This window comes from Gossypium raimondii, chromosome 8 (assembly GCF_025698545.1).
Source record: "Gossypium raimondii isolate GPD5lz chromosome 8, ASM2569854v1, whole genome shotgun sequence".
NCBI lineage: Eukaryota > Viridiplantae > Streptophyta > Magnoliopsida > Malvales > Malvaceae > Gossypium > Gossypium raimondii.
The window spans coordinates 47363826-47374893 of NC_068572.1; the positions used below are offsets into that span (position 1 = coordinate 47363826).

Here is an 11068-nt window from a genome sequence, read left to right on the forward strand (position 1 = left end):
CTATATTGTAAAAAATTCAAGAAAGAAAATTCTAAGCGTCAAAAGATTTTTATACTTGAAAAAAGATTTTCCTACTTTCGTTTAATTCGATTTAAACCAAAATTGATTTAAATAACACATCTATATGGGAGAAATATCACCAGCCCAAAATATGAAGTCCAATGTATACAAGTATAGATAAAATATAATGTTGGACCCAATACTTGTGCCTGAATTTTTGTTTTCTTAAGCTTCAATCATGCCATGTGTGAAGTTGGGACGAGTTCATGGGTACAACCGAGTTAACACAGCCTATACAAAATTATTAGGCTTAATTCACAAATTGATACTTGGATTATATCATTTTTTTCGTCTTGTTACTTAAATTATTTTTTTACACTAAAATATTATATTCGTATCCATTAAAAAAGATTACAGTTAATAATAAATCGTAATATCATATAAATTTAAAAAATATTTTTTATTTTTCGTTTACATTATTTATCTCTTTGTTTTCTCTTTCTTTCTTCTTCCTTATAATGTCTAGCAGTACTAGTAATGCTCAAAATTTGTCCTATCGAGATTGAGATGTTGGCGATTAAATTTTGTTTTTGACCTTCATCATCTACTTGCCCTACTTGAGGAGATAAAAACAGTTATTACATCGATTTTCAGAATTAGACCAACTAGACTAGGAAGTGGGAACCAATTGAGATATTGATCGGGAATGAATTGATTGACTCACGAACCGAAACACACCGAATACAAACTAAAAAACCCAACTGAACCATTTTCTATATTTTCAAATATTTATAAGTATTAAGATGAGAAAAAGGTATAATTTAAATACCAATTTATAAATTAGGCCAAACCATTAATAGCTATGTTTACTAACATCCCACCTTTCTCAAAATAGAGGTGCCATTTGGTGATTAAGCCCACTTCATATTTAATATTAGGCCCGCCTGATCCCTCCAAAATTTAGCATATTCAGCACCTAAAAATAAAATAGGTAAACTACAATATTAGTCACCCTGCTATTAGTATATTTCTATTTTGGTCACGAAACTATGAAAAAATTTAATTTTATCATTAATGTTTTACATTGTTTTTGTTTTGGTCACTCTACAATACATTAGATGGTTAAGCAACATTTTCTAATTGGTATAATAACACATTTAGTCATCAATAATCACATATTTTTTTTAAAAAAAAATTTGATCCTAATCCTAAATTAACTCTCCACAAAACAAATATAATTAAATATAAATAAAATAAATTATTATTCTATATAAAAACACAATTTATCCCGAAGTCCGTTATAATTCTCTCATTTTGGCTTGAAGGTTTTCAAGTTGGTGAATTTTTCCGGCGAGGTCTTATAACTGAAAAGGGACATTTTCAATTTGTTTACCACAACAATATCCCTCCGTTGAACCCAGTTTTCAGAAGCTCATAACCAGTACGATCAAGAACCCCCATTTCCATATCTCTTTGAAATTCATAATCTAACATCGGGTGTGTGTTTTCTTGGATCCAACCCCAAGACTGTAATGGCGTCATCCAGTGGTTCAGACTCCCGTCTCTTCTTGTGCCGTCATTACCAAAATCACGTCCTGTCGTCCAACAACTTCCTTGACCCTCTCTCTCTCTTATTATCTTCATTTTGTTTCTCAAGTGTTTGATGTATCAAGCTTCTTGTTTTACTACCCAGGTTTCAGTTCTTTGTTCTTTAGTTTAGGAGGAAATATTTCCTCCAATCAGTGTATATATTAATATTTCATAACTATAGAGTTGTGGTTAACCTTTAGAATTAACTAAAAAACAGTCGGACGATTTGATGAGTGTGTAAATTTCTTTTTCTTCGCCAAAATTTATTAGGTTTCATTCATCGTCCACAGTTGATGATGTGGTATTTTGGTTCTCTAATCAATTTGACTATGTTTGGGGAAGCAAAAGTGTTGAATTTGTAATTTGAGCACAGCAGGTAATCCTCAAAGAGTAGTTGTACATTCGAGAGCAGTGTGAGGAACTAGTCCCTTTTCAGTGATTTCATTAGAGTTTTAGTACTTGATAATTTTTTGTAATACCCATTGATGATGATGTTACAACCATCAAATCAAAAACCTTTCTCGCCTCATCCAAACCGCTCGATATAATAACATCAATAAGCTCATAAATATCACACATCAAATCAGCAATACCAAAACAGGTCAATTAGTTCTCCATCAAAAGGCATCATTTTACAGAAAAATACCAAAACTTGAACATGATGGTTGGGGACAAGATGACGAGTCAAACCAACCAAAGAAATCCAGAAATAAAAAAGTCTGAAAATAAAATTTTTGGCCAAGAGAAAGAAATCTCTTTTGCTCTTCAATTTTGTAGACAAACAGAAATCTACTGTTAAGGGCAACTCTATAATTAATAAGATATTAATATAACCCACATGTCAAATTATGATTGGAGGGGCACAAATAAGGGGCAGGGGATTTTTATCCTGAAATCTGTGTTTTGTGCCCGACCTGCAGCATGGCCTTGGTCTCACTGTAACCTGTCAATTCGGCAACTTCCGGACCGACCTGCATCCGCCTTCTGTCCTTCCGCTACCATGAATGTGCTTTGTGAGCAATGCAGCAAGTACCTATTAATGGAAACTTGTTAATACCTCCATTCATAAGGCCTTGAAAAGTGATTTTAAAAAGTACTGTGGAAAAGTATTTTTAAGAAATACTTTTAAAAAATTTGAGTATTTAGTAGTACTGTTAAAAATATTTTCAAAAATAAAATGTCCATTTTAAACATTATATTATAAAGTAACAAATATGTATTTAAATAATGTTCAAATTAATTAATATTATGATATTTTAGCAAAAATATAAAAATAATTTATTATAACGTATTGTTAATATTTTAATATATATATATTAATTTTAAATATTTCTAAGTAATTAATATTAATTATTTATTAAATTTAATTATAATATATAAACTATATTTAAATATTTAATTATAATAATTAAATATTTGTAATTAGATATTGACACAATTGAATTATTATAAAAATTATTTTTATTTTTAATTAATGCTTTTAACATATTTGTATTATTTTATTTTAAAATGTATTTGAATATATAACTCAAATTAGATATTAACATAACATAGAAAACATAAACCTAACAAATTAAAATATTACATATATTTGGATTAAAGTTTTAAAAAGGGATAATATTTATATACCAATTATAAATGCTAAAAATTTTACAATAGCGTTTACAATTTAAAGTGAATTCATTAAACTAGAAGCTATAGCATCTCTTGTTAATTCCATTTCAAAACCACTAGAATTGTTTGATTCACCGTCATCGTCACTATCATCATCGTCGTTGTCATCATCATTATTTTCTCGACCATGTGCATTTTCTGAATCAATAATATTCCATATGCCCAATTAATATTTTCGTATTCCAAAAAATCTGCATCATTTCGACCGACATGTTTTCGGATAAAATTGTGTATCGTCATTGTAGCAACAACGATCATCGTTTGCTTTTCAAAACTATAACTTGGCATATCCTTTAAAATGACCCTTTTTTTTTCAAAACACCAAAAGTTCGTTCAATCACACTACGTAATGATGAATGTGAATGATTGAATATCTCTTCTTTACCATATATCGATCTACCCCTACGAAAGTCAGGTAAATGATATCGCTAACCTCTATATGGTCCAAGATAACCTTTCATTTGAGGATATCCAGAATCAACAAGATAATATTTTCCTACAAATCATAATATACCAAACAATTAATTCAAGATTTTTTTATAAAAATTATCAATTAAAGAACTTATACTTTATTATTTAAAAAATCACATATAAATAAAATATCTAACCATTTGGTGGGTGAGGAAATTTGTATTTTAGATCTCGAATTGCATCAAGAAATATTCTAGTGTCATGTGCCGATCCTTCTCATCCAGCCATGACAAATGTGAAACACATATTAAAATCACATACTGCCATAACATTTTGAGTCGGATACCTTTTCTTCCAATATAGGAAATTTGTTCATTTGGTGGAAGAATAGCCGCAATGTGAGTACCATCAATTGCACATATGCAATCCTGAACAAATAATCATATTACTCTCGTGCATATTTTTAGTTGACCAAATATATCAAACTATAATAATATAAAATTAAATTTTAACCTTAAAATGCGGCATATATCTAGAATCTTTACGTATTTGTTCGGGTATTGAGCTAAAAAAAGGATCTTTAGGTGCAATTAGATCAGTGGCCATCCTTGAAACTTTCTCAAGCACAATTGCAAAGTGTCGACTTATTGTTAATCTACACCTTTGAAATCTTTCTCGACATTGGGAAAATTTTGCATCGGTGCCTAAGATGTATAAAAAAATTCCCAACATTTCACTAGAAGATATGTTTCTTGAAGTTTGCAAGTTGTATCTTGTCTCCAAAACTCTCAACAAACTTGTGATTACCATTTTAGACATCCTAAAATTAATCATTCAACGTGATTCATGACCGTCAAGGATCTCTCGGATCCATGTCTCACCTGACTGTATTGAATCCATGCATGGTTGCCTCAATATATACTTCTCGTAATATAATTGCACGGAAGAAGATGCAACAACAAATAATCAGTTAAAACATTCTATGCGTTGTAAAATCTCTTTTTTTTCCCCTTCATCATCACTTTCATCACCGCTGTAATCGTCAAATATACTCATCACCTGTGAATAAATTTACATTGTAAAATTATATATAAACAACTATTGATAAAACTAATTTAATAAAAATAAGTAGAACATAACTTCAATATCTAAAGACCAAACATAAACAAATATTAATAAAACTAGATTACACATAAATAAGTAGAACATAAATTCAATATCCAAAAACCAAACATAAATAACTATTGATAAAACTAGTTTAGCATTGTCAGCTAGTCACATAATAGATATCTTTGAACCCTAGAAGATTAGAAAATTTTCAACTATCCTCCATTTCCGTCTTAAGCCATAAAGCTCTAATCTTGGGATTAATTGATAAAAACATAATTCGCTTGTCCTTATTGAGCAGTAATTTAAGTGCGAAAAAGTATAGCGGACTAGCTTCTGGAACTTCTTCCGACATGCTGTCAAGCATTTTGACTGCTTGTGGAATACCATATGGATCCATAACAGGAGTCAAACTAGATGTGGCTTGACTCATATTGTCAGCTGCACTGCATAATTTTCTATTTGACTAGACAATTTTGCAGCCCCTCCAATTTGCTTTGAAGATTTCTTTCTTCCAGTTTTAAAATGTGAACTTGATATCTCAGGGTTTTTTCTTGTTTGACCGTTTCCATATATTTGAACATCATTTGAGATGTGAACATCATTTGAAATGTGAACATCATTTCTCATATTTTCTTCTTCATTCTCTTCAGGTATTTCGTTGTTAACATCCTCAAAAAAATCACTACGGAGTGTACCAGAAGAAGGTGTCCATGCTTTATCATCTGTTGCAACTATCCCCATGAACATTTGGTCCAACTTCGCTTCGAATTCAGGATCAATGCCCGATGTTCTAATTTTTTTAGCTTCAGGCACAACCTACCTATAAAATGATAGTTTAATAACAGTAATTATCAATAACCTCATAAATAAGGAAAAATAAAAAATATTTAGAATTATTAATGTACCTGGAGCCTACTCTCCCACCAATCATCCAATGTATCAACAGTTCTTTTTATAGGATTCCACCCGTATCTTCGCCATTAAGTTTCTTCCAAGCTTTCCATTCTTTTTTTAGGGCATCCCACCTATTTTTAAGTTGTCTTTGTGAAAAACCCTTGCCTGTATCTTTCTTGAAGGTGGTCATTATTTTCAACCATCCATCTTTTGTGAAATGAGTACCAGGCCTATTGCCTTTCAATATCTCTTTAATACAAATATCACAAAATATTTCAGTCAATCTCTTATCCTACATTGCTTTCACTTTTTCATCACTAACTTCAACCACCGAAGTACTCATCTATTGTGTATACGAACAGATTCGTTTCAGCCAGTAAAGCAATCAAGAAAATCAAATGTCACATAAGTATATTTGTTTACATATGTATCAAAATTTTAACTATATGCATGAACAAATAACAATAAAAGATATGTATGTACATCTATTTTTGTATCAATTAACTATTTAAAAAATATTATAAAAGTAGATTGATCCATGTGGAATCTGGTTAAATATCTTCCACCAAGACCATACAAATTCATGCCCTTTTCCATACTCAAAAACCTTATTACTTTTTTTTCTCTTTTATTTCCGTGGGTAAACAATATTATAAAGTTAAAAACCCACAATTTTCCCCCTCTTGTTTATACTTGTGCCTTTGGATTTCAATATGTTCATAATTTGTATTAAGAAAATTTTGAAACATATTATGGGTGACTCCATTTTGATAAACTCTCCCACCATTAATTAATAATAATAGCAGAATATATAGGTATAATATTAAAATAACCAACAGAACCGACAATGTTACTCAACAAAGAAAAAGAAAGATAAAAGAAGCAACTTTTGCTTAAAACGCTTCATTTTCATATTCGGTATTTTAATTTCCGTTCGGGAATAAAGCTTAGAGTTTTAATTTTGAATTTGAATTTCTGGTCCTATTGTTAGAAAAAAAATATAGAAATATTAAGCATGGCTGAAGTTTTGGGGAAGTCAAATCTATTTACAACTTACTATAGTCAGAAGAAGAATCAAGAAGGTGGCGTTCCTTTGTTTTCCAGGAGAATCTCTGCGTTTTGTTTGAGAAAGAATAGAACCTCAAGCTTTGAGGAGTGGTTTTTTTTTAGAGAAAAGAGGTCTAAATGAGAGAAGGTTCTGTCGAGTTCCCATTAAAGCACAGGTTGGTTTAATTAACTCTTTTTTTGGTCCAAAGGTGTGGGTATTTTCTGATTTATTTTATGAACTTTCTTATTTTGAATTTCTTTGTAATTTTAGCTATAGGTAGTTCTTAGTTTAGTTTTCACATGCCAAAGGTCAAATCTTCATATAGAAATTTTACTTCTATTACCAAATAGATTTTTCCTTTCCTGGAAGGGTTAATTAGTATGATTTTTTTTATGTTTAACACTCCTTTTTCCCTGCACTTTGATCTGTTGCAGAGGATCAAAACGTAACATTCTAATTGGTTTCTCTCTTTTATTCCTTCAATGTTTATATTTTTCTCAATTTGGTCTCTTTTTTTTATCTAATGTGGCCCTCAACTTTTAATTGGCACAAAATTAACAGCAGCATAAATCAGCTAATGCAACAAAAAAAGTGAGTAGATCAATTTCGGCTTGTTAAAGGTGATCTGTTGGTATTTTTCTTTGTTCATGGATGAAGAATAATGTGTTTTGAGGTTGTTATGGGAGTTGGAACTTTGATTGACTCAACCCTTTGGAAATAAAAAAAAGGTAACATCTTTAGCCAATCGCCACTTTTCAGTTTAAGCATAGTTTTTATATTGAAATTACTATTCCAATTTGTTTGCTCTCTACTCCTAGTAAATCAGGACCAGCCTTCACATGAATTTTCACTATTTTTGTTTAGTATATCAAGTTTGATGAATACTGTAATGGAACAATGTTGTCAAATATTTTTCTTCAGTCCTTCAATGGATGGTTTCATTGCTGAATTTGGATGGAAAATTCTTATGTTGTCTACCCTGTCAGTTTGCCCTCATTAACAGCTCATCTTCAAGCTTCAGTACCCCTATTAATAAGTTTTAAGTTTAAATGTCTCCATTTTCAGACCTTTAAAACAAAAAAAAATCTATTTTGTGTCGTATATACATTTCTTCACTTCTCCTATGAATTAAACCTAGAGATCAAGGAAGCAAATCAACGGATAATTTGGTGTACTAATTTTCCAAGACATCACCAGCAGTAAAAGAAATGTGAAAAAAAATGGAGTTACCCAAACGAAAAAAAAGATAAACTCACCGGTGGTGGAGAGAAGAGGAACAAAGAACCAGAGGCTTTTGAGAAGTGGAGAAGAGGAACAAAGAACCAACACCAACAGAGGAACAAAGAACCAGCGCCAGCAGTGGAACAAAGAATCAGCGCCAGAGGAACACCAGCACCAGCAGAGAACCAACAGAGAACAAAATTTGGAGAAAAAAAAGTAACCGTCGGGAACACCAACACCAACAGAGAATAACCAACCTTATTTCTTTCTCAAATGTGTGTGACTAAAAATGTAAAAGAACAGCCCAAAAGCACTTTTTAGCTGGAAAAGCTAAATTTTTCTACTTTTCATCTGCTCAAAAGTACTTGCAATAAGTTAAAATTTTGGTACTAAATGAAGTGTGTTTTTTATTACTTTTGATGGAAAAGTGCTTTTCCATATAAAAGCTCATCACTTAAACAGAGGAGAATGGGGTCTTACACTGATAAAAAAGAGCTTCTGTGAGATTTTTTTCTCCACTTTAACCTTCTTTTAGAAGCTTATGTAAGGATTGAGTGAAAGGATGAAATCTGGGTTTTTTACAGATATAAACTAAAAAAAAAATTAACACTCAAATTTCATTCTGATTTCAATATAGTCCTTTGATTAATTTATTTTATTAATTTGTCTATTATTTGTCATTTTTCTTTAAATTTTTTATTTTTATATCCACTATTTATCTTTTTTTATATCTAGGCTTTAATATTTCTTTTATTAATTAATTTGTTTATTTCTTTACTTTTATAACTCATAAAGATATTCTTACGTAAATATGTTTTATTTTATTATTACGTTTTTATATTATGATTATTATTGTTATTATTATAATAACCTTAATTTCATCCAATTTTGATTGTCCTTTAGTATTTCATGAATTATTTACATTAAATATCCGTTTGTGTATTTAGTTATTAATCCCTTTATCCTTTTAAATTTAACGTTTCCTTGTTATGTGTTATTGTTGTTATTTATTTTATTCTTTTGATTGTTAATATTAGCATTGAAATGATGTATGTCATCTAATCGTCGTTGTTGTATATGCCATGAGCTGTTTATTAATACACTTGTGTTGTAATCGTTCATTAGCTTAATTTTTATTACATTAATTTTCTTCCAAATTCAAAAAGGAATACTTTTAAAATAATAAGCAATATTTCGTATTTTTAGAATTCGAGAAGATTGTGCCCTAACTTACTAGGTTTCAATTTTTCTCGTTGAATCTAAGTAATTGAGTATCCTTTTTTAATCAAAACATATAAATAAAAAACTCATTCTCGGGGATTCGATACGTTGTGTCGTAACTCATTGGATATGACATTTTGTTCTCTCGAGACGAAGATTTTTTAAAAAATAAAGGCAATATTCTATGTTTGGAATTTTGAGAAATTGTTCCCTAACTTACTGGGCTTCGATTTTTCATCTGACCTAAACAATTGAATGTCATTTTTTAAACTTCACTGCATGAGTTTTAAAAATCAAAAGACAAGCTCATTTTTTAGGATGTAAAACATCATATCCTAACTCGTTGGGTGTGATATTTTATCTCCCCGAAATAAGAGGGTCTTAGCATGCAATTTGATTTATACAAGTGTCTTTTTTCAATAAAAGGATCGTATTTTAAAATCTCTTCAAAATTTTTAATTTTCGACACTGAGACATTAATTAATCGATTAGGTACCAATTTCGGGCATGACGAGGGTGCTAATCCTTCCTCGCATGTAACCGACTTCCGAACCCATTTTTCCTGAATTTCTTAGACCAAAATCATTGTTTTAATAAAATCAAAACATTTTATCAAAACAATTGAATTCCAAGGTGATCCGATCACACTTCAAAAAAATGTCGGTGGCGACTCCCATATTCGTTTTCGTTTTCAAAGCTAAAGTAAATCCCTTTTATCAAAAAATGGTTTCGACAACAATTATATACATTCTATATGGTAGAATGTGAGTCTGTTAAGGCTCACATAACTAAATTCGTAACTCTCCTCAATGATCTAAAGAGTGTCGATGCTAGCATAGACGATGTAGATCTGGCTATTTTACTATTTTGTTCTTTGTCCTATTCATACAAAACTTTCAGGGAAACCTTAATTTACAGTAGAGAGAAACTATTTGTAACAACCCGTTTTTCAGTGGTGTCAAAAACAGTGGTTTCGGGGCCACCAAATTCAACAAGTAAGTTCGTAAATATTATTATTTAATATTTACGAGTCAAATGTGATTTTTCAAAAAAGTTTTTGATTTGATAATTTATGTTATATAAGTGATTTATTAAGTTCAAGTGGTTTTAGAAGATGAGGTATTGGGACCTTATTTTTATAAACTAAGCCGTAAATATTTTTATAAATATTTACGGAGTGTTATTAAGGTGATATTAAATTTTTGTTAAGAAATTTTAACGTTTCGATAGTTAATTAATTAAAAAGGACCAAATTAAAAAAAGTGCATTCCCGAGACTCGCTCTCAAGATCGAACTTGTAAATATTTTTAATAAATATTTACGAAGCTAGTTGTGTAGTTAATTAGGTTTCGTTAAGTGAATTTGCTTGAATTAAAAGTAATTAGGTATAAGGACTAAATTACATATAAGGTGAAAATTGAATTATAGATTAAAGAAAAATAAAGGGCCTAAAGAAGTAATTATGCCATTGTTCTTTAATGAGGCGACATAAAGTAAGATATTTATAAATTTAATATATATTATAATAAAATATGTTTACTTAATTAATAAGTATATATATTATATTATAACAGAGCAAATAAAAAATAAAGAAAGAAAAGAAAGCCAAAGCCAAAGCCAAACGAAAACAGAAAGGAAAGAAAGAAAAGAGAGAAAGAAAGACCTAGGGACTTTTTGGGTTCAAAGTTCAATTGGTTAGTCAATTTAGTTCTTTTTTCTTGTAATTTTTATATTTTGAAATCCCTATTAAATACTACCGATCCATGACAAAATTTTAGAAATTATTGAGTTTTTAGATGTTGTTAATGTTGAATAGTTTTAGTATTAGGATTATATTGATAGATTTTAAGCTAGAAATGAAAAATGATTGAATTGTAGAATAAATTGTAAATTTTGAGT

General features: G+C 29.9%; 2 long non-coding RNA genes across 2 annotated transcripts; one reads left to right on the forward strand and one right to left on the reverse strand.

Moving 5' to 3' along the window:
- Positions 1-4837: 4837 nt before the first annotated feature.
- On the reverse strand, positions 4838-8423 carry LOC105791757 (uncharacterized). Its single transcript, XR_001133089.2, has 3 exons — positions 7984-8423; positions 5691-6022; positions 4838-5605 (listed from the first exon to the last, which is right to left on the reverse strand). It is a non-coding gene; the product is annotated as an uncharacterized LOC105791757 (long non-coding RNA).
- LOC128043102 (uncharacterized) lies at positions 6531-8361 on the forward strand. The gene is made up of 2 exons (XR_008198816.1): positions 6531-6902; positions 7289-8361. It is a non-coding gene; the product is annotated as an uncharacterized LOC128043102 (long non-coding RNA).
- Positions 8424-11068: the final 2645 nt, after the last annotated feature.